The sequence below is a fragment of the Bufo bufo genome, chromosome 4 (genome assembly GCF_905171765.1).
Source record: "Bufo bufo chromosome 4, aBufBuf1.1, whole genome shotgun sequence".
NCBI classification, from domain to species: domain Eukaryota; kingdom Metazoa; phylum Chordata; class Amphibia; order Anura; family Bufonidae; genus Bufo; species Bufo bufo.
This window is the reverse complement of record NC_053392.1, coordinates 20,241,950-20,265,578: the sequence shown is the minus strand read 5'-3', so window position 1 is coordinate 20,265,578 and position 23,629 is coordinate 20,241,950. Positions and strand designations below refer to the sequence as shown.

Below are 23,629 nucleotides of genomic sequence, written 5' to 3'. Positions count from 1 at the left end.
ATTGAAGATGTCAAATCTCACCATGAAAGTCTCCAGCTGGAGGGCAACAACCTGTTCAAACGCAACAGACACCTCTCATACATGAACCTTCCTGACATTGCAAGTAAAAGTGGCGGAGGTGTTGCCTTGTATGTCAGAAACCATTTCAAGGCCTTTGGAAAGCAGTATCATCACAATGTGACTGACTTGGAGTTCTTGGTTGTCAAACTGGAGTCCCCTGTACAAGCTTTGATCGTCGTTGTTTACAGGCCACCAGACTACAGTATTGGCCAATTCCTTACTAACCTGCTGGGCCTTTTGGAATCTTTGGAAAGAATGGATTGCCAACCGGCAACCTATAATACTCTTTGGAGATTTCAATAAAGATTTTCTGTCCAGAGCAAAGAAGCCATTATCTGACCTTCTTCACTCAAGAGGATATACCCAACTGGTCAGGGCAGCCACCACAGAAAAAAAAACACTGTTGGATCACATTTACATCTCCAGGGTGCAGCACTGTCTCCAGTCAGGAGTACTGCACAGTTATTACAGCTATCATGATCCTGTGTATTGTGTTTTGAGCAGTGGTTGTGAACGCGCTTAGAGCCTGCATAAACGGGGCATGAGCTATGCCAGGAAACAGTGGTTGTGAATAGGGTTGAGCGAACCCGAACTGTAAAGTTCATTCAGTAAAAGTTCAGGTTCAGGTTCGGTGTTCGGCAATTTAATGGCACTTTTTAAAAAGTCTGCAGAGCAGCCAATCAACAAGCGTTTAACTCTGTGCCCTTAGAAGCCATCACAGCCATGCCTACTAATGGCATGGCTGTGATTGGCCAGAGCAGCATGTGACCCAGGCTCTATATAAGCTGCAGTCACATAGCACTACACGTCACTCTGCTCTGTTTAGTGTAGGGAGAGGTTGCTGCTGCTGTGAGGGACAGAATAGGAAAGAATCTTTAATTAGAAGTGCTTATTAACTCAGCGATCTACATAGATATAGTTGTGTGGGTGCAGTGCACAATCTTTTTACCCTGCCCTGAGCCCAGTGACACAAAAAATAAGTTTTATCCATCTGTTAGTTAGGTGGGCGGCGGCGGCCATTTTGTGCAAGTTCAGTGCACCAGCACAGCATATGTGCCAGGGACAATAATTTAATCTAGTTATTTTGTTCAGTGGGCAACATATACCCATTTTTTAAGTGCACCTACACTGCATATGTGCCAGGGGAAGGGAAAATAATATAGGGAATCTGTCTGTGAGTTCAGGGACCCAGGGGGTGACATATTCAATTTTTTTTCTGTAAAGTACAATCCAAGTAAATCCATCTGTTAGATTCTGTGGGGACAAATTATTATTTTTTTGCTAAAAAGTACCTGCACTGCATTTCTGACAGTCCAATACAAGCGTTAAATAATGCTGTTATATTGTGGTTTTAAAAAAACACCCATTTTGTGCAAGACACTACATTTGCGGCCTTTGCTGCATTTCTGACAGTCCAATACAACCAGTCAATACTGCAGTTACATTGTTGGTTGACAAGTTAACATTTTTTATGACCGTGAAGTAATTGTATAAAATTCTCCTGTCACACTGTTGTGTGACCTCAGGAAATGTTTCCTCTTTATGACACCAGCACTGCCCTACTCTTAGTGAACTTAATTGTTGACTATTGGCGGTTACATTGTCACCCGACATAAACCATCTGTTAGTTTGTTGGGTGAACGCAAGGAATGAGGAGAGCGTCAAATAAGGGACGTGGCCCCGGTCGTGGTGCTGCTGGTGGAGCTCCTGTTGCAGGGAGATGATGTGGTCGATCTTTGCTAGCTACACGCACAAGTGAAACCCCTTCCTCAGGTGCGAGTAGGCGACAGAACCTGCAGCGGTATTTGGTCGGGCCTAATGCGGATCTACGAATGCTGAGGCCAGAACAAGTACAGGTGATAGTAGATTGGGTTGCTGACAGTGGATCCAGTTCCTTCACATTGTCTCCCACCCAGTCTCCTGCTGAAAGATCAGAGTTGGCAACTGCAGCCGATGTCCATCAGTCTTTCACCTCACCCCCTTGCAAATCAGCCAAGCAGTCTGAGCGCCAAGTCATGCAGCAGTCTCTTCTTCTTTGTGATGACTCTGCTAGCAGGGTTTCCCAGGGCCATCCACCTAGCCCTGCCCCAGAAGTGGAAGAGATTGAGTGCACTGATGCCCAAACACTTATGTTTCAGGATGAGTACATGGGAGGACCACTGCAGCACGTCTCTGATGACGAAACACAGGTGCCAACTGCTGTGGCTTTCTGCATTGTGCAGACCGACAAGGACGGCAGGGGTGAAGACTGGGTGGAAGATGAAGTGGAGAACGATGGGGTCCTCAACCCCACATGGAATCAAGGTTGTGCGAGTGACCTATGTAGTTCGGAGGAAGAGGCGGTGGTCGCACAGAGCCACCAGCACAGCAAAAGAGGGAGCAGGGTGCAAAAGCGGAGCCCTACTGCCCACTGCACCAAGGGACCGAGCACACCAAAGCCAGCTCCAAGGAGTTCCCTGGCATGGAAGTTCTTCAGACAATGTGCTGACGACAAGACATGATTGGTTTGCACGCTGTGCAATCAGAGCCTGAAGCGAGGCATAAACGTTCTAAACCTGAGCACAACCTGCATGACCAGGCATCTAAGTGTAAAGAACGAACTGCAGTGGAGTAGACCCCACAAAAACAAAGAAAGGTCTCTGCCTTCTCCTGCTTCCTCTTCTGCTGCAGTCTCTGCCTCTTCATGCACCTCTGGAGTGACAGTGCCACCCCGCAAACAGAGGCTCTGCCAGCAACACCACCACCTGGGTCACCAAGAATCTCCACAATGTCCCACTGAAGCGTTCAGCTGTCCATCTCCCAAGCACTGGAGCAAAAGAGGAAGTACCCCCCTACCCACCAGCGATCCCTGGCCCTAAATGCCAGCATTTAAAAATTCCTGGCCTTTGAAATGCTGTCATTCCCTCTGGTGGAGACGGAGAGTTTTAAAAGCCTTATGGCGGTGGCTGTCCCACATTATGTCGTTCTCAGCCGCCACTACCTTTCCAGACGAGCCATCCCTTCCCTGCACAACCAAGTGGGGGACAAAATCAGGTATGCACTGCGCAACGCCATCTGTGGCAAGGTCCACCTAACTACAGATACGTGGACCAGTAAGCACGGTCAGTGACGTTATATCTCCCTAACAGCACACTGGGTAAATGCAGTGGAGGCTGGGCCTGAGGCGGATAGCAATTTGGTGCATGTCCTTCCACCACCGAGGATTGCAGGGCATTTCTCTTTGCCTCCTGTTGCTTCCTCCTCCTACTCTGCTTCCTCATACTCTACCAGCTCCTCATCCAGTCAGCGTAACACCTTCACCACCAACTTCAGCACAGCCAGGGGTAAACGACAGCAGGCAGTTTTAAAACTTATCTGTTTGGGGGACAAACCCCACACCGCGCAGGAGCTGTGGACGGGCATGGAACAACAGACCGATGAGTGGTTTGTGCCAGTGAGCCTCAAGCCCGGCCTGGTGGTGTGCGATAATGGGCGAAATCTTGTAGCAGCTTTGGGCCTAGCCGGTTTGATGCACATGACGCATGCCTGACGCATGTGCTGAATTTGGTGGTGCAAAAATTCCTGAAAAATGACCACAATATGTCAGAGCTGCTGCACAAAGTGCGGGCCGTCTGTGCGCGCTTTCGGGGTTCTCACCCTGCTGCTGCTCGCCTGTCAGCGCTGCAGCGTAACTTTGGCCTTCCCGCTCACCGCCTCATATGCGACGTGCCCACAAGGTGGAACTCCACCTTGCACATGCTGGCCAGACAGGCGATAGTGGAGTTTCAGCTGCAGCACGCACCGGTCAGTCACTCTGCAGAACAGCACCAAGAGTTTCAGGCCAGTCATTCACAAGTGGCTCCGAGGGTGGGTTCCTGCACCAACATACGCCAGGTACACAATTGTCCAGCCAGGGCACAGTTCTGGAGGATGAGGAGGTGGACGATGAGGAGCAGGCGATGGAGGAGGAGGAACCGTGTCCACAGCAGGGTGGCACCCAAACCAGCTCATGGCCATCACTGGTGCGTGGCTGGGGGGATACAGAGGACACAGACAATACACCTCCCACAGAGGACAGCTTTTCGTTGCCTCTGGGCAACCTGGCACACATGAGCGATTACATGCTGCAGTGTCTCCGCAACAACCGCCGAGATGGCCACATTCTAACTTGTGCTGATTACTGGGTGGCCACGCTGCTGGATCCCCATTACAAGCACAACGTACAGTCCTTACTTACGTCACTGGAGCGTGATCGGAAGATGCGCGAGTACAAATGTGGAAAAGCTTTGTCAGCATGCCACAACAACCAGCACCACCAGACGATATGGAACAACTTAGCAGGAGGCAGCATTTCACCAACATGGTGGAGCAGTATGTGTGCACACGCCTACACGTACTGACTGATGATTCTGCCCCCTTCAACTTCTGGGTCTCCAAATTGGGCACATGGCCTGAGCTTGCCCTTTACGCCTTGGAGGTGCTGTCCTGCCCTGCAGGCAGTGTATTGTCTGAACGTGTGTTTAGCACGTCAGGGGGCGTTATCACAGACAAGCGCAGCCGCCTGTCCACAGCCAACGTGGACAAGCTCACGTTCATTAAAATGAACCAGGCAGGGATCCCACAGGACTTGTTCGTACCTTGTGCAGAATAGACATGTATACCGGCACTAAGCAGCCATTGTTATACTCCAGCGCACTTTCTCATTGTTTTATTTTTTATTTTATTTTAATATTTCCCAATGTTAAAAAAAATAAAAAATATACCAGTGTTGGCTACATCCTCCTCCTACCCCGCCACTTCCACCTACACCGCCACGTCCACCGCCTCCTCAACCTCCTAGATCAAGATTATTATTTTTTTTTTAATGTATTTTATGTTATTTTAAGTAATTTCACTAATTTGTCTGATACATTGTTGGGTCGACATATCCCAAATTTTTGACTGTGATATTCCCCTGCTCTACATAGCGAACAGGGAAATACATTTCACTAATTCGTCTGTGACATTGTTGGGTGACAAATGCTCATCTTTTGCACTAGAAAGTACATTTGCAGTCTACACTGCATTTAGGACAGTACGAATGGTGAGGCCAGAACAAGTACAGACAATAGTAGATTGGGTGGCTGACAGTGCCTACAGTTCCTTCACATTGTCTCCCACCCAGTCCCCTGCTGAAATATCAGAGTTGGCACCTACAGCCCATGGCCATTTGTCTTTCACCTCACCCTCTTGCAAATCAGGCAAGCATTCTGAGACCCAAGTCATGCAGCAGTCTCTAATCCTTTTTCTGACTCTACTAGCAGGGTTTAGGTGGGCTATACACATAGCCCTGCCCCAGAGGTGGAAGATGCACTGATGCCCAACTACTTATGTTTCAGGATGAAGACATGAGAAGACCACTGCAGCACATCTCTGATGATGACAAAACATAGGTGCCAACTGCTGCGGCTTTCTGCAGTCTGCAGACCGACAAGGAGGGCAGGGGTGAAGAGTGGGTGGAAGAATATGTGGAGGATGATGAGGTAGTAGACCCCACATGGAATTAAGGTCATGCGAATGACCTGTCTAGTTCGGAGGAAGAGGCGGTGGTCGCAGAGAGGCATCAGCACAGCAAAAGAGGGAGCAGGGTGCAAAAGCATCTGTTACATTCTTGGGTGACATTTTACCATTTTCGCCGTATACAAACACCTGCTCTGCATAGTTGAGAGGGACCTAATTTTTGCAAAATTGTCTGTTCAATTGGTGGGTGACATGAACCCAGTTTTTCAGTGAATAAACCCCTGCTGTGCAAAGTTGACAGGGACCAAAATTTTTTAAAATTGTCTGTTCCATTGGTGGGTGACATTAACCAATTGTTGTCATTGAAAAACCCCTGCTCTGCATAGGTGACAGGGACTTAAATTGCTAAAATTAGTCTTTAATTGACGCGCGCCACCTCCTTTCATTCGATCCTTCCACTTTAATAACTTGTCCCACATTTCTGCCCGATCACATTTCAGTTATTGACCTCCCTTGGATGTGGTATCCCTTTCTCAGGCTCCCTCTCTGGCATTGAACCCTCATTCCCCATTACCTGTGATCACCATGGTAGGTGCATAAAAGAACATCGAAAGTTGATAGGCAAGATATCCAATTAGATCAAGGCCCTCACGGGGACGTGCGTGCAGGCAGAAGTTATCTAGAGTCAACAAAGCGGCAGCAGGGTCTCTCCTGTCTAATGTTTCCTAATACAAAATACCCTAGTGACATTCCCTGTAATATTTTATTAATTATTCCAATAACAGGGCATCTTAAGAGTCCTTTACTTGGATGCTTCTGCTTCAATAACTTGTCCCACATTTCCGCTCGATCACATATCATCCATTGACTTCCCTTGGATGTGGTATCCTTTTCTAACGCTCCCTCTCCGGCCTGGAACCCTGATTCCCCGTTACCCGTGATCACCATGGTAGGCGCATAAAAGAACATCAAAAGTTGATAGAGAAGATATCCAATTGGATCGTGAACATCACGGGGACGTGTAACATGGTAGAGCAGTATGTGTGCACACGCCTACACGTACTGAATGACGGGTCTGCCCCCTTCAACTTCTGGGTCTCTAAATTGGGCACATGGCCTAGCTTGCCCTTTGTGTCTTGGAGGTGCTGGCCTGCCCTGCAGCCAGTGTATTATCTGAACGTGTGTTTAGCACGACAGGAGGGGGTTATCAACGAGAAGCGCAGCCGCCTGTCCACAGCCAATGTGGACAAGCTCACGTTCATTAAAATGAACCATGCAGGGATCCCACAGGACTTGTCCGTACCTTGTGCAGAATAGACATGTATACAGGCCTCACCCAGCCATTGTTGTACTCCAGCGCACTTTCTCTTTTATTTGTTCTTTTATATTTCCCAATGTTTTGGGGTCTACCCAAATTTGAACAAAAAATAAATAAATAATAAAATAAAATAAAAAACAAAACCAAAAACCAGTGTAGGCTTCCTCCTCTTCCTCCACCGCTGCTTCCACCTACACCACCACATCCACCGCCTCCTCAACCTCCTACTCCATATGGACCTCCTCCTCCTAGATCAAGATTATTATTTTTTATTTTTACGTATTTTATGTTATTTGAAGTCATTTCCCTATCCACATTTGTTTGCAGAACACTTGCCATGCTCTTAACCACATTTTGCTGCATTTTGCAGCCCTCCATTACTTTTTTAGAGCCATTTTAGTGCTCCAAAGTTCGGGTCCCCATTGACTTCAATGAGTTTCTGGTTCGGGGTCAAGTTTGGGTCAAGTTCGGGTCCCGAACTCGAACTTTTTTGTGAAGTTCGGCCGAACCCGTCGAGCCCGAACATCCAGGTATCCGCTCAACTCTAGTTTTTGAACACTGATTATCATCAAACAGATAGCACACCTTCACCTTTATTCTACATCAAGATACTGAACCCCCCCAAATGTATGTGGTCATACCTTCATCTGCTAGGCTTGATAATGCTGCTAATGTTTTGATAAATGTATGTTTTAATGTAACTGTGAGGCACTTTGGGTAACAACATTGCAATTAAATGTGCTATATACCGTATTTTTCGCCCCATAAGACGCACTTTTTCCCCCCAGCGTCTTATGGAGCGATGTATCAGCTGGACGGGGGAGGGACGAGGGGCCGGTGTCATGGAAATGCGGCGGGGCCGGTGTGGTCACTGTACTCTGGCCCCACCGCTCAATCACTGCTTTATTGCCTAAACATTTTATAATAATAGCTTTCATTGAAGTTCCGATCCCCAGCCCCATCTGTACTACTTACTAAATGTCCTGTAGCAGGCAGAGCAGGGCGGGCGACGTCACGTGCCTGCGCCACCTACTTCTTTCATAAAGTTACTCTGCCCAGTCCAACCTTTCCACAGTTACTCCAGCCATTCCAACCACACAACAGTTACTCAAGCCACTCCAGTTGTAGACTACTGGTGGAGGCAAGAACACTTCACACAATTTCCCTAGAAATTAAAGCTTTTCTAGTTATTATGATCATTATTATTATTATTATTATTATTACTAGCAGAAGGACCCGGCTTCACACGGGTATAGTTCATTTATTTTATTTAATGTTTGTGTGTGTCGTTTAAAGATATCAACAGTATCCACTAGTGTTGGGCGCAAATATTTGAATCACGAATATTAATCGCGATTATCGTCACTTCGAGAATTTGCGGATATTTAGAATAGTGATATATATTCGGAATTTCAAATATTCTAGATTTCTTTTCATCAGTAACCTCCCTTCTTGCTTGTGGGCCAATGAGAAGGCTGCAATGTCTTTGTCTGATCTTAACAACATCCCTAGCAACCAATAGGAAAGCTGCCTACCTCTTACTATATAAGAACCTCCCCAGAAGCCATTGTATGCAATATTTTGCAGATCTAAGAGAGCAGTGTTATTGCTGTGCTCTCTGCTTTCCTGTGTCATTACATTAGAGAGTTAGTTAGTTAGTGAGTTAGCTTATATATAATACAGATAGTTAGTGTAGGTTAGATAGTGATATAGAGCTGATAGGTTCTGCTGTCCATACATACATAGTGCTGTGATGTCACAAGTTCACAAAAATACTTAGTGCACCAATCACTAATATGTAGTCAGACCTGCTAAAATGTGAAGTTACACATATTACGCCAAAATACTCGCATCATTAGCGCCAATTTTAGCTATCACGAATATATTGGAGCACTCTATCTGCATATAAAGCTATTGTAATGTTCTGCCGTGCCAACCATTTTCTACAGTCTCAGGAAACTTCTAGTAGCTTGAAATATATAGCTATAGTGACCCGCGCCTGTATTGCGCGAGCATTACGCGAATATTACATTGCCGATTTTTGCAATCAAGAACATAATAGCAAATTCTCGAATTTGCAAATATATGATGAATATTCACCCAAATATTCACAAAATATCGCAAATTCGAATATGGCCCCTGCCACTCATCATTAGTATCCACTATAACAGTGCAGAAGGAGAAAAAACAACTGAACCTTTTTGATGGCGCTGTCAGCAGGAATCAGATAACAGGTGGGTATTGATAAACACAATACTTTTTATTCTCAGTCTACGCGTTTCAGGGGCGGAGAGCCCCCTTCATCAGGACAATATACTTGCAAGTACAAACACTATCTTTATGTAATATATGTTGGCAGGTCGACAACACTGCTTAAATATCTCTGTTAGTTTACACACATGAAACTGTGTCCATGATAAAAATGGATACAGTTTCAATAAAAGTAACAAAACACCATCACATTATATGGATACTCTTGATCTTTCGATCTCAGGAGGATATTTGTCTTGGTATTTCCTCTACCCCCATCCCCTATCAATATGAGAAACTATAAAATAAAATAAAATAACATCTACATATAACATCTACATATAAAATTCTTTAGAAATGTTGGCCCATATTGATAGGATAGCATCTTGCAGTTGATGGAGATTTGAGGGATGCACATCCAGGGCACGAAGCTCCCGTTCCACCACATCCCAAAGATGCTCTATTGGGTTGAGATCTGGTGACTGTGGGGGCCATTTTAGTACAGTGAACTCATTGTCATGTTCAAGAAACCAATTTGAAATGATTCGAGCTTTGTGACATGGTGCATTATCCTGCTGGAAGTAGCCATCAGAGGATGGATACATGTTCTCATTCTGTTTACGCCAAATTCGGACTCATTCGGACTACCATTTGAATGTCTCAACAGAAATCGAGACTCATCAGACCAGGCAACATTTTTCCAGTCTTCAGCAGTCCAATTTTGGTGAGCTCGTGCAAATTGTAGCCTCTTTTTCCTATTTGTAGTGGAGATGAGTGGTACCCGGTGGGGTCTTCTGCTGTTGTAGCCTATGGCGAAAATAACCTCGCCACTGGGTTTTGGAGGGGCATGGTTGCCAGCCTCTTGCCCCAGGATTATGGGCCCCCTTCATCAGCCCATGCATAACTTAAACCCCATGGCGATTTGACTGTGTTTGTGTCACGGAACCATGAACCAGACGTACAACAAGAGATAAGTGAAAATAAGAAGGCTTTATTAAAAATAAAGCTGTAAAGCAAAAGTCCAAACGAATGGTGAAACCGAAGCAGAGTCTTTGAGAGGCCAGAGATCAGGAACCAGAAGGGTAGTCAGACGAAGCCAGGATCAGGAACCAGCAGGGTAGTCAGACGAAGCCAGGATCAGGAACCAGCAGGGTAGTCAGACGAAACCAGGATCAGGAACCAGAAGCAGCAGCAGTCTAAGAAGCATGTGAACACAGGAGGACCAAGCAAGGAACTGAAGCCACAGACCTCCTATATATATGAGCTAGGCATCCAGCTCCTCCCAGTGGGAAGGAGGAGCCGCAGGGTGGAAGGCTACAAGAAACCCAGAAACCAAGATGGCCGCCAGCACATGTCAAACGAAGGAGAACAGCAAGAAGGTAAGACCATGACAATACCTCCCCCTCAAGGGCCCCTCCTCCGCGGAGCAAAAAACGGTTTCTGAGGGAAGCGTGCGTGGAAGGCTCGGAGCAAGGCAGGAGCATGGACATCTGCGGAGGGAACCCAGGAACGCTCCTCTGGACCATAACCACGCCAATGGACCAAAAACTGCACCCGACCGCGGACCAGGCGTGAGTCCAGGATATTGCTCACCTCATACTCCTCATGATTGCCCACTCGGACCGGACGAGGCCGAGGAACCGAGGAAGTGAAACGATTACACACCAGTGGCTTCAACAGGGAGACATGAAACACGTTAGAGATCCGCATGCCAGGAGGAAGCGCAAGGGCATAGGCTACCGGGTTTACCCTGTGAAGCACTCGGAAGGGACCAACAAAGCGAGGCGCCAGCTTGGGAGTGGGCACTCGAAGGTTGAGGTTGCGGGTGGACAACCATACACGGTCTCCGACCTGGTAGGAAGGAGCAGGCGCTCGTCTGCGATCAGCCTGGAGTCTCTGGCGCTGCGCAGAGGCCTCAAGGGACTTCTGGATCTGTACCCAAGAAGCACGTAGGACGGAAAGGTGATCCTCCACCGCCGGAATATCCTGGGGAGAGAATACCTCCGGTAACACGGCAGGTTGGAACCCATAATTGGCCATGAAGGGAGACGTCCCAGAGGAAGAGTTCACCGCCGTGTTCCTGGCAAACTCAGCCCAAGGCAGAAGGTCAACCCAATTGTCTTGGTGATCGGAGACATAGCAACGAAGAAATTGCTCCAAGGCCTGATTGGATCGTTCTGCGGCCCCATTGGACTGAGGGTGGTAGGCCGAGGAGAAGGAGAGATGAATCCCCAACTGGGAGCAAAAGGCGCGCCAGAACCTGGACACAAACTGACTCCCCCGATCCGACACAATCTCCTTGGGCAAACCGTGCAACCGGAAGACCTCCCTGGCAAAAATCGTGGCCAACTCTTGTGCAGAGGGTAACTTCTTGAGAGGAACACAGTGGCACAATTTGGAAAACCGATCCACAATCATGAGAATGACCGTATGGCCTCGGGATGCAGGGAGGTCCACAATGAAATCCATCCCCAGGTGTGACCATGGGCGCTCCCCGGTGGCTATGGGTTGCAGAAGGCCCAACGGAAGGTGCCGGGGGGACTTACTCTGGGCACAAACGGAGCATGGCGCTACATATGCGGCGATGTCGGAACGTAGGGAAGGCCACCAGAACAGACGTGAAACAGCCCAGGACAGCTGATTCTTTCCAGGATGCCCCGCGGTCTTGGAGTTATGGTAGGTTCGCAACAACCGAGTGCGCAACTCCTCAGGCACAAAACATCTGCCGTTGGGTCTCCCAGAGGGAGCACCAGATTGAGCCGCCAAAATCTGCTCACCCAGGGGAGAGGTCAGGCTGGTGCGAATGGCGGCCAGGATCTGATTCGGAGGTATGACCGAAGTCGGAATCGACTCCTCCCTGGACAGCTCGGAGTACTGCCGTGATAGGGCATCCGCCCTGATGTTCTTGAAACCGGGTAGGTAGGAGACCACGTAATTAAAACGTGACAAGAACAGAGCCCATCTGGCCTGACGTGGTGTCAATCTCTTGGCCTCAGAAAGGTAGGTCAGATTCTTATGGTCCGTCAGGATGAGAACCGGAACCACCGAACCCTCGAGCAAGTGCCTCCATTCTTTAAGGGCCTGCACGATGGCCAATAACTCCCTGTCACCAATCTGATAGTTGCACTCCGCGGAAGACAGTTTCCGGGAGTAAAACCCACAAGGAAGCAGAGGACCCTCTGGTGTTCTACGCTGAGACAGAAGGGCGCCTACTCCCGTCTCAGACGCGTCCACCTCGAGGACAAAGGGCAACCCAGGGTTGGGATGTGACAGAATCGGAGCCGACACAAAAGCGGACTTTAGGGCCTCAAAAGCTCGGATGGCCACGAGCGGCCAGACCTGGGAATTACTGCCCTTCCTGGTCAGATCCGTGAGAGGCTTGGCCAGCATGGAAAAGTCCCTGATGAACTTCCGATAATAATTGGCGAAGCCCAAAAAGCGCTGCAGGGAACGAAGACCACTGGGCTGGGGCCACTGTAAGACAGCCGAAACCTTCTCAGGATCCATGGAGAACCCCTCAGCGGAAATGATGTAACCTAAGAAGGTTACCTGGGATCGGTGAAATTCGCATTTCTCAAGCTTACCGAACAGCTTGTTCTCTCGTAACCGTTGCAACACTCGTCTGACATCCAGAATGTGGGCCTCCATGGATTCAGAATATACCAAGATGTCATCCAAATAGACCACCACACACTGCTGCAACAGGTCACGGAAAACATCGTTGATGAATTCCTGAAAGACTGCGGGCGCATTGCACAACCCAAAGGGCATAACCAAGGATTCATAATGACCGGTCCTGGTGTTAAACGCGGTCTTCCACTCATCGCCCGCCTTGATCCTTACCAGGTTATATGCCGCCCTCAGGTCGAGTTTGGTAAAGACCGTGGCCCCTTTAAGGCGATCGAACAGCTCGGAAATCAAGGGTATCGGGTAAGCGTTCTTGATCGTGATGCGATTGAGACCCCTGTAATCGATGCAAGGCCTCAACTCACCGCCCTTCTTTTTAACAAAGAAAAATCCAGCCCCTGCCGGGGACGAGGATTTGCGAATGTGTCCGCGTGAAAGCGCCTCCCTCACGTACTCCTCCATGGCCTCATTCTCCGCTACCGACAGTGGATAGACTTTGCCACGAGGAGGAACGGCACCAGGTTGTAACTCTATGGCACAATCGTATGGGCGGTGCGGAGGTAGGGCAACCGCGCGCACCTTATCGAATACATCCCGGTACTCCTCGTATTCAGGAGGCAACAGAGAGTCAGAGGAAGTACACAGCAACTTGACAGACCCATGGATGCAACTAGCCCCACACTGCGGTGACCACGAGAGGATCTCGGCCGATCTCCAATCGAAAGTCGGATTATGCTTCTGGAGCCAGGGGTACCCCAAGACCACCGAGTAGTGTGGAGACGAAATAACCTGGAGACAGACCGACTCTCTGTGAACGGCACCAATGGCTATCCCCACTGGAAGGGTCTCATGAGTCACGTGTGACGACAGAAGGGGTCTGCCGTCTATCGCCTCGAGAGCCAGTGGGGAACCACGAGCCTGCAGAGGAATGGAATTGGCGGCAGCGAACACACTATCAATGAACAAACCACCAGCACCAGAGTCCACCAACGCCTGGGTCGGCACCGAGCCCCCGACCCAGGAAAGGACAACAGTGATCAGTGGTTTGTCAACACGGGAAACCGGGGACGAGGAGACTCCACCCAAGATCTGCCCCCGACAGGATCTCAGGTACGAGCGTTTCCCGGACGGTTCGGACATGTCAACCGAAAATGCCCACCGAGACCACAGTACATGAATCGACCCTCGCGTCTCCGGAGTACCCTCTCCCCCTCGGACAGGTGAGCAAACCCCAGCTGCATGGGTTCACCCCCAGACAAGTCATCCCCAGGAGGCGTGGGAGGAGAGGGAGGCACGGGTGGGACAGCAAACGTAGGCGCCAATCTGTTAGAAGACCTCCGCAGGCTCTCCTTAAAGGAAGGTCTCTCCCTGAGTCTGGTGTCAATCAAAATCAGGAAAGAAATAAGAGACTCGAGCTCCACTGGTAGGTCCTTAGCTGCAACCTCATCCTTCAAGGCATCCGAGAGACCATGAGAGAAAGCAGCGACCAGAGCCTCATTATTCCAGCCCACCTCTGCTGCCAGGGTACGAAACTCAATGGCGTATTCAGCTACGGATCGTGGACCCTGTCTGATGGACATAAGGAGCTTCGCAGCAGAGGCAGCACGAGCCGGCACATCGAATACCTTCCGAAGAGAAGCAACAAAACCGGAAAACTCGGCAACCACCGGATTGTTGTTCTCCCATAAAGGGCTGGCCCAGGCCAAGGCCTTGTCCGAGAGCAGCGAGATCAAGAAGCCCACCTTTGATCTCTCAGTAGGAAAGGCATGTGGCAGCAACTCGAAATAAATGCCCACCTGGTTAAGGAAACCTCGGCACTGAGTTGGCTCTCCCCCAAAGCGCTGTGGAAGAGGGGCAGAACCGGTCATACCCCGAAGCACCGCAGGCGCAACAACAGGTGTCGGGGTAGACTCTGGCGCAACAACCGGAGCGGCAGTAGGAGCGACAACCGACCCATCGGCAACGGGAGCGAAATGAGCCGTGCGTTCAAGCAGGGTTTGCAACGCCACAGCGAACCGACCCAACAGGTGATCCTGCTGATCAAGTCTGGCAACCAGCATGGGTAGCGAGGATGGCCCTGTACCGTCAGAACTCATGGCTTGGTCCTAATGTCACGGAACCATGAACCAGACGTACAACAAGAGATAAGTGAAAATAAGAAGGCTTTATTGAAAATAAAGCTGTAAAGCAAAAGTCCAAACGAATGGTGAAACCGAAGCAGAGTCTTTGAGAGGCCAGAGATCAGGAACCAGAAGGGTAGTCAGACGAAGCCAGGATCAGGAACCAGCAGGGTAGTCAGACGAAGCCAGGATCAGGAACCAGCAGGGTAGTCAGACGAAACCAGGATCAGGAACCAGAAGCAGCAGCAGTCTAAGAAGCATGTGAACACAGGAGGACCAAGCAAGGAACTGAAGCCACAGACCTCCTATATATATGAGCTAGGCATCCAGCTCCTCCCAGAGGGAAGGAGGAGCCGCAGGGTGGAAGGCTACAAGAAACCCAGAAACCAAGATGGCCGCCAGCACATGTCAAACGAAGGAGAACAGCAAGAAGGTAAGACCATGACAGTTTGTGGCATCTGAGCGCTCAGATCCAAGCCATATGGGGACATGTGGGGTTTTGAGGTGTGTGACAGAACCATCTGTCTGTGTAATTGTATTGTTTGTTATGTGAGGGTACCCAGATAGCTAATTGTATTGTATTTGTGTATTCTGAGTGCCATTCACCTAATGATATGCACTCAGACTTGAGCTATCTGGGAATATGTTAAATGTCTGTGTTTGCTGTGGGGGTGTGACATTGTGTGTTTGGGTGGTGACTCCTGTCCTGTTGTTCCCACATGTGTATTGGTGATTTCCCTTTGTCCTGAGAGATAATTAAATTACTCCTCGGGTGTCTCCAGGGCCGAGAGGAGGAAACCATGATGCATTGTGGGGATGTGTTGTGTCTGTGTATCCTGAGTGCTACGTATCTGTCCTGTGTCACAGTCTTCCTTCTGGTCCCCTAGGGGCGTGTACACCAGATGGGGACCTGCATAAATACGGGCGGGTAGCCCTCAATAAAGTGTTCCTGTTTTACACTCAACATAGAGCCTCGTCTCATGTGTGTGGGGATTGCTATACTTGTATACTCCCCTGGCTATTACTCCTAGCTCTTGTAAGAGCTGTTTCTGGTTCCTGTGGTGGTATCGGTGTCGAGCGGAGTGCTTGGAGTCCTCGGGAGGCACTGGGAGCATTTATCAACGGAAGTACCCGGTCGGTGTGCTAGGAGATCCGTTACATAGCCCATCCGCCTCAAGGTTGTGCGTGTTGTGGCTTCACAAATGCTTTGCTGCATACCTCGGTTGTAACGAGTGGTTATTTCAGTCAACGTTGCTCTTCTATCAGCTTGAATCAGTCAGCCCATTCTCCTCTGACCTCTAGCATCCACACTGCATTTTTGCCCACAGGACTGCCGCATACTGGATGTTTTTCCCTTTTCACACTATTCTTTGTAAACCCTAGAAATGGTTGTGCATGAAAATCCCAGTAACTGAGCAGATTATGAAATACTCAGACCGGCCCGTCTGGCACCAACAACCATGCCACGCTCAAAATTGCTTAAATCACCTTTCTTTCCCATTCTGACATTCAGTTTGGAGTTCAGGAGATTGTCTTGACCAGGATCACCCCCCTAAATGCATTGAAGCAACTACCATGTGATTGGTTGACTAGATAATTGCATTAATGAGAAATAGAACAGGTGTTCCTAATAATTATTTAGGTGAGTGTATATTCACTCAGCTTTATAAGATTATTTCATATTAGAAATCATTGTGAAGTTGAACTTGGAGAACCCTCCTCAGCTGTAGGATCCTGATTTGTGCAGTAATCTGAAGATATTTTTAAGAAGAGAATAAAAATTATCAAATGAGCTACACAAAGTATAGAAGCCCCTGTAAACGACACATATATGAAGTGCCATGCAGCTGCGAAATTCCATTTACCTCAGGCAGCTTCTTACTTCCACAAATCTGTGATCATCCAAGTTTTCATACTGAACCTCCACTCATCAGTAAAGCATGACATAGAATAAGCAAAGTAGTATCTTGTAATTGGTAAAATTCTGGTTAACTTTAGTTGTTAGTGTTAGGTTCATACATAAGAAATGTACAAACCAGTATATAGTACTCTAGTGACTGTATAATTTGTATGTAGTGAGCTCCCTCTAGTGGTGGCTGTATAATCTGTATGTAGTGAGCTCCCTCTAGTGGTGGCTGTATAATCTGTATGTAGTGAGCTCCCTCTAGTGGTGGCTGTATAATCTGTATGTCGTGAGCTCCTCTAGTGGTGGCTGTATAATCTGTATGTCGTGAGCTCCCTCTAGTGGTTGCTGTATAATCTGTATGCAGTAAGGTCCCAATAGTGGTGACTGTATAATCTGTATGTAGTGAGCTCCCTCTAGTGGTGACTGTATAATCTGTATGTAATGAGCTCCCCCTAGTGTTGGCTGTATAATCTGTATGTAATGAGCTTCCCCTAGTAGTGGCTGTATAATCTGTATGTAATGAGCTCCCTCTAGTGGTGACTGTATAATCTGTATGTAGTGAGTTCCCTCTAGTGGTGGCTGCATAATCTGTGTGTAGTGAGCTCCCTCTAGTGGTGGCTGTATAATCTGTTTGTTGTGAGCTCCCTCTAGTGGGCTTGTATAATCTGTATGTAATGAGCTCCCTCTAGCCGTGGCTGTATTATCTGTATGTAGTGAGCTCCACCAAATGTTGGATGAACAATCTGTATATAGTAAGCTTCCTCTAGTGGTGACTGTATAATCTATATTTTGTGAGCTCCCTCTAGTGGTGGATGCATAATCTGTATGTAATGAGCTCCCTCTACTGGTGGTTGTACAATCTATATGTAGTGAGCTCCATCTAGTGGTGACTGTATGATCTGTATGTAATGAGCTCCCTCTATTGGTGGCTGTATAATCTGTATAGAGTGAGCATCTCCTAGTGGTGGCTCTATAATTTGTATGTAGTGATCTCCTCCTAGTGGTGGTTGTGTAATTTATGTGTGTGAACTCTCTCTAGTGATGACTGTGTAATCTGTATGTAGTGAGCTCCCTCTAGTGGTGGCTGTATAATCTGTATGTAGTGAGCTTCATCTAGTGGTGGCTGTATAATCTGTATGTAGTGAGCTTCATCTAGTGGTGGCTGTATGATCTGTATGTAATGAGCTCCCTCTCTTGGTGGCTGTATAATCTATATGTAGTGAGCACTCTCTAGTGATGACTGTGTAATCTGTATGTAGTGAGCTCCCCCTAGTGGTGGTTGTGTAATTTGTGTGTGTGAGCTCTCCCTAGTGGTGGCTGTATAATCTGTATGTAGTGAGCTCCCTCTAGTGGTGAATGTATAATCTGTATGTAGTGAGCGCTCTCTAGTGATGACTGTGTAATCTGTTAGCAAAAGATGGAGCCGGCACTCAAAACACTTGCAGTCACGTGGGGAAAGAATATTACAGTTTATTAATATTGTTATTAAATACACATATGTCTGTCTAGATCAGACAATCACAATAAATATACAATATATAGTGAGTTCTCCCTAGTGGTGGCTTTATAATCTGTATGTAGTGAGCTCCCCTAAGTAGTGGATGAATAATCTGTATGTAGTGAGCTCCCTCTAGTGATGGCTGTATAATCTGTATGTAGTGATCTCCCTCTAGTGATGGCTGTATAATCTGTATGTAGTGATCTCCCTCTAGTGATGGCTGTATAATCTGTATGTAGTGAGCTCCCTCTAGTGATGGCTGTATAATCTGTATGTAGTGAGCTCCCTCTAGTGGTGGCTGTATAATCTGTATGTATTGATCTCCCCCTTGTGGTGCCTGTATAATCTGTATGTAGTGAGCTCCCTCTAGTGGTGGCTGTATAATCTGTATGTATTGATCTCCCCCTTGTGGTGCCAGTATACAGACAGTATTTTATCTCTCTTCCTGTGTGAATGGATTCTGAACAGAAGACGGAACACAATCTGTCATCTTTGCATATTGCTGATTTATTGATAGCACATGGAGAAGCTGAGCTCTGATTACAGAAACTGACTCTGAAATTTACAATTCTGATGTCAGAAAAGAGACATTTTAAATAAATCAAAATTCTATTTACTGTGTAATCCGAAATTTTTTCATCTGGAAAACTATAAAATTTTAAAATACATTTTTATCACTATAAGAAAAAGCAATCTGATTTATGTTTCACCAATTACGGAAGATCTACAATAAGAGAAGGCCGATTCCTTCAGTGGTTGCTCTTTTTTCTTGCTTTATCTGTCTGAATCAATCGTCCATCCATCTACAGTATATACTAGAAGAGATGAAAACATGTTTTTATTATACACAATATAAAACATTCCTGGTGCACACATAATAAAAAGGCAATGAATGGTTGGATATTATTTAGCTAATGGTAAACATCTTCTGAGACTTCCCACTAAGACCTCATGCACATGACCGTAGTTATGGTCTGCATCCGAGACGCAGATTTTGCGGACCAATTCACTTCGATTGGGCCACAAAAGATGCGGACAGCACTCCGTGTGCTGTCCGCATCCGTTGCTCCGTTCCGAGGCCCTGCAAAAAAAAAATAGCATGACCAATTCTTGTCCGTTTTGCGGACAAGAATAGGCATGTCTACCGTTCCGTAAATTGCGGAAGGCACACGGACGGCTTTTTTTTTTTGCGAATCCGCGGTTTGCGGACCGCAGAAAACGGCACTGTCGTGTGCATGAGGCCTAAGAGAGAGGGAAAGAAAGCTTCTTCTGCCTGAACTTAGTTTCTCACAAGACTACAGCAGAGACTGTGCTCCATCAAATGTCTTAGAAGTTCTCAAGGTCTATCAATTCTCACCTATGAAACCTGATCAAAAACACAGAGGTCCACAGATCCCTAGTTTGGAGATACGGGGACAGCCATTACCCATGTATGATTGCAGCAGGGGGCCGAATTCATAATTACAAGACATTCTGTTATGTTACTTACAAAATCAGTGCATTCCCTTTTGCAGGAGGTATCACAGCACTTCTGTTTGTCAGGACATTGCCAGTCATTTGTGCACCCATTACTACGAAGAGTATCAGTCATGCATGGTCTTCTCTGTGGACAAATCCCAGGTTTTTCTAACACTAGAAGAAACCGTGACACAATTATTGGATAATTTCATTAATCAGATTCATTGACCAGATGATTACACAATGTAACAATCAAAAGATACCTTGTCCACCCCCCCCCCCTTTCACACGCAATGTATCCTAAACTCGCGTTCTAAATCGGCTATTTCCCGGCTGCAGGGATTGTATATCTCTGTGTACATCATTGGGCACTATAGAAACATGCATAGCTAGTCCGCTGTGGTGGTGAAACAGTTACTGTACAGGCAGAAAGAGAGAGAGACAGGTGACAGACATCACTCTTAGGGTCCATTCACACGTCCGCAAAAGGGTCTGCACCCGTTCCGCAATTTTGCGGAACGGGTGCGGACCCATTCATTCTCTATGGGCCCGGACGTGAAGCGGAGAGCACACTATGTGCTCTCCGCTCCCGCATTTGCGGAGCGCGGCCCCGAACTTCCAGGTTTCGGCCCCGAACTTCCGGTCTGCAGCTCCGCAAAAGATAGAACATGTCCTATTCTTGTCCGGACAAGAATAGGCATTTCTATAGCGGGTGCCGGCTGGGTGTGTTGCGAATCTGCAATTTGCGGGTCCGCAACACACCACGGACGTGTGAATGGACCCTTAGACTTACTTAGGCTACTTTTACATTAACATGTCGTAGTTTTATTCCGGCCACCTCTCCGCATGTTTGCCGTGCTGCGGCCGGACCTCCGGCTTGCCCCCATTATAGTGAATGGGGCCAGAGCGGACTTCCGGCGACACGCGTGCACTAGCGACAGCAGGGATCTGGCAGGCTATTCCCCCGTAGAGATGTCGCGAACATAAAATTTTCCGTTCGCGAACGGCGAACGCAAACTTCCGCGAATGTTCGCGAACGGGCGAACCGGGCGAACAGCCATAGACTTCAATAGACAGGCGAATTTTAAAACCCACAGGGACTCTTTCTGGCCACAATAGTGATGGAAAAGTTGTTTCAAGGGGACTAACACCTAGACTGTGGCATGCCGGAGGGGGATCCATGGCAAAACTCCCATGGAAAATTACATAGTTTACGCAGAGTGTGGTAAGTTGAATTCGCAATGCGATTAATATAACCTGCATTAAATGCAATGCGATTACAACTTAGATCTGAGTTCCTAATGGTTGAATTGCTAGAATTGACGAATATAACAAATATAGCACTATATTCTCAATCTTCGTTATATTCTAGCAATACAACCATTAGGAACCCAGCTCTAAGTTGAATTCGCAATGCGATTAATATACCTGTATTAATCGCATTGCGATTACAACTTAGTCAAATTTGTGACACTGCAGCTTCCGAATGAATCTAAGATGGATGCTGTCCTTGCTTTTTTGATAGGAGGTGGGAGGGTCTGGGAGGGAGGGTCTGCTGCTGATTGGCTGGAATGTGTCTGCTGACTGTGAGGTACAGGGTCAAAGTTTGCTTAATGATGATGTATAGGGAGCGGACCGAACATCGCACATGTTCGCCAGCCGCGGTGAACGCGAACAAGCTATGTTCGCCGTTACTTGCGACGTCGAATCGTTGTATACCAACATAGCGCATAAGGATGGGATTGGGGCTGTTTCTCATTTTCTGGAAAGGTCGGCCTCGGCGGAGACAGCCCACCGCACATTTTTGGTGAGTCTCCTGCAATTGGTTTTACATCATAATTATTTTGTTTTTGATCGCAATTTTTATAGGCAGGAGTCCGGAACGGCGATGGGTGCGCGGTGTGCACCTTCGTATGCCAACCTTTTTTTGGGTTAGTGGGAGGAGGGGTGCGTGTACCCGTCGCCGTTCTTCCATGAGTGTGTAGTGGGCTGGTTCCGCTACATTGACGACATTCTGTTTTTTTGGCAGGGTTCAAGAGAGACATGCATCAAATTTATTGATGCATTACATGAAAATAATTTGAATATTCATTTAACATATACTATCTCGGAGGTCTCAGTGGATTTTTTGGACCTGAAAATACGCAAGGAGAGGGAACGGATTGTTACCTCTCTTTTTCGAAAAAGTACGGCCACTAACAGTTTGCTGCATTATGGGAGCTTCCATCCGGCGCACATGAGAAATGGAATTCCGAAAGGTCAATTCCTTAGACTACGACGTAATTGCACGCATCTGACCGATTTTAGGACAGCCTCAGAAGATCTGTCTTCACGGTTCAAGGACAGGGGTTATCCCAAGAAAATTATATCTCGTGCATACGAGGATGCCAAGAGTTCCCATCGAGCCAAGTTATTCACCCCAAAATCTAAAATCAGGGATGGCAAGATACATCTTATTACCCGTTATAATAACCAGTGGACAGCACTCTATAGCGTTTTGGAAAATCACTGGTTCCTGCTCATGTCTGATCAAAGGCTGGTACCCTATATAGATGAAAAACCAAAAATGATTGCACGTAAGGCACCTTTCCTTAAAGACCAACTTGTACGAAGTCACTTTCAGCGCCCCACACAGGGTTTGGAGTGGGGGGCCAGATTGAAGGGCACTCACCCGTGTGGCCAATGCAATATTTGCCCTTTTATGTTGGGCAAGGATATTTTCACAAAGGACGAACAACGTATACGTCTCAAGCATTATATTAACTGCCACACAAGGAATATCGTATATGGTATCATCTGTCCATGTAAGAAGATGTATGTGGGGCAAACCTCACAGGAACTACGGAAACGGATCCAGCAGCATATGTCTAACATTGCTTTGGCTGCCCGGGATAGGTCTGAAAAGGAGAAACCCCTCACTTCTGTGGCCACTCATTTTTTGGACTATCACGCTGGTAAGTATAATGGTTTGGTGGTGGTGGTTTAGAGAGGATCCAATATAACATTAGGGGTACACACATGACACAAAGTCTACTTAAAGCTGAATCCCGGTGGTTCTTCAATTTGGATAGTATGTCCCCTCGGGGTCTTAATGAGGAACTTTCATTCACAGGTTTCTATTCCGGATAACACTTTAGTCACGTACTATAATATTTATTTATTTTTTCTCTTTTTTCTTTTGTTTAGATTTGTACATGTTTTGTGCACCTTCCTCACAAGTTCACTGTGTCTTCACTCTGGCGGCTGCCGGAACGTATAATGTTTCCCCTCTTCCTACCTGGGACGGCACAATATGGACCATAAAGAAGTCTCTGGATCGTTTTCTGAGGTTCCTTCAAGATGATGCATATTGAAGGACTTGTTGCTTTTGTTATATATACGAAATAGTGCTTTGAATTACTTTGTATAATATTTCTAACATTCTTAATTGTTTGGCATACGGGGTTCCCTTTACTCTTCCCCTCTCTGTCCTTCCCTTTCTTATTGTGGGCCTTGGTCGCGGTCGCTGCAGACAAGGTGACATGTTTCTTTTCTCCCTTTTTTTTTTCTTTGGAGGTGGTGTGTTTGGAAATGAAAATATGATATAAAAAAATATAATAAATACAATAAAAAATAATAAATAACACTAAAAATATATATAAAAATAAATAATAAATAAAAAATAAAAAATAAATAATAAATAAAAATATTTAAAATAAATAATCAATTATAAAATATATAATAAAAAATCTTTTCATAAAATAGAATTAAAATTTCAAGAATTTAAATAATTAATAAATTAAAGTTGAATAATATAAAATATGAAATATAAATAAATCAAAAAATAAATAATATAAATAATAAATACTAAAAAATAGACAAATAATGCGCAAAAATAATGATAAATAATATAAATAATAAATAATTTAAAATAG

General features: G+C 46.7%; 1 long non-coding RNA gene across 1 annotated transcript; it reads right to left on the bottom strand.

Moving 5' to 3' along the window:
- Positions 1-19,030: 19,030 nt before the first annotated feature.
- Positions 19,031-19,886, bottom strand: LOC120999994. The gene is made up of 2 exons (XR_005778717.1): positions 19,747-19,886; positions 19,031-19,072 (listed from the first exon to the last, which is right to left on the bottom strand). It is a non-coding gene; the product is annotated as an uncharacterized LOC120999994 (long non-coding RNA).
- Positions 19,887-23,629: the final 3,743 nt, after the last annotated feature.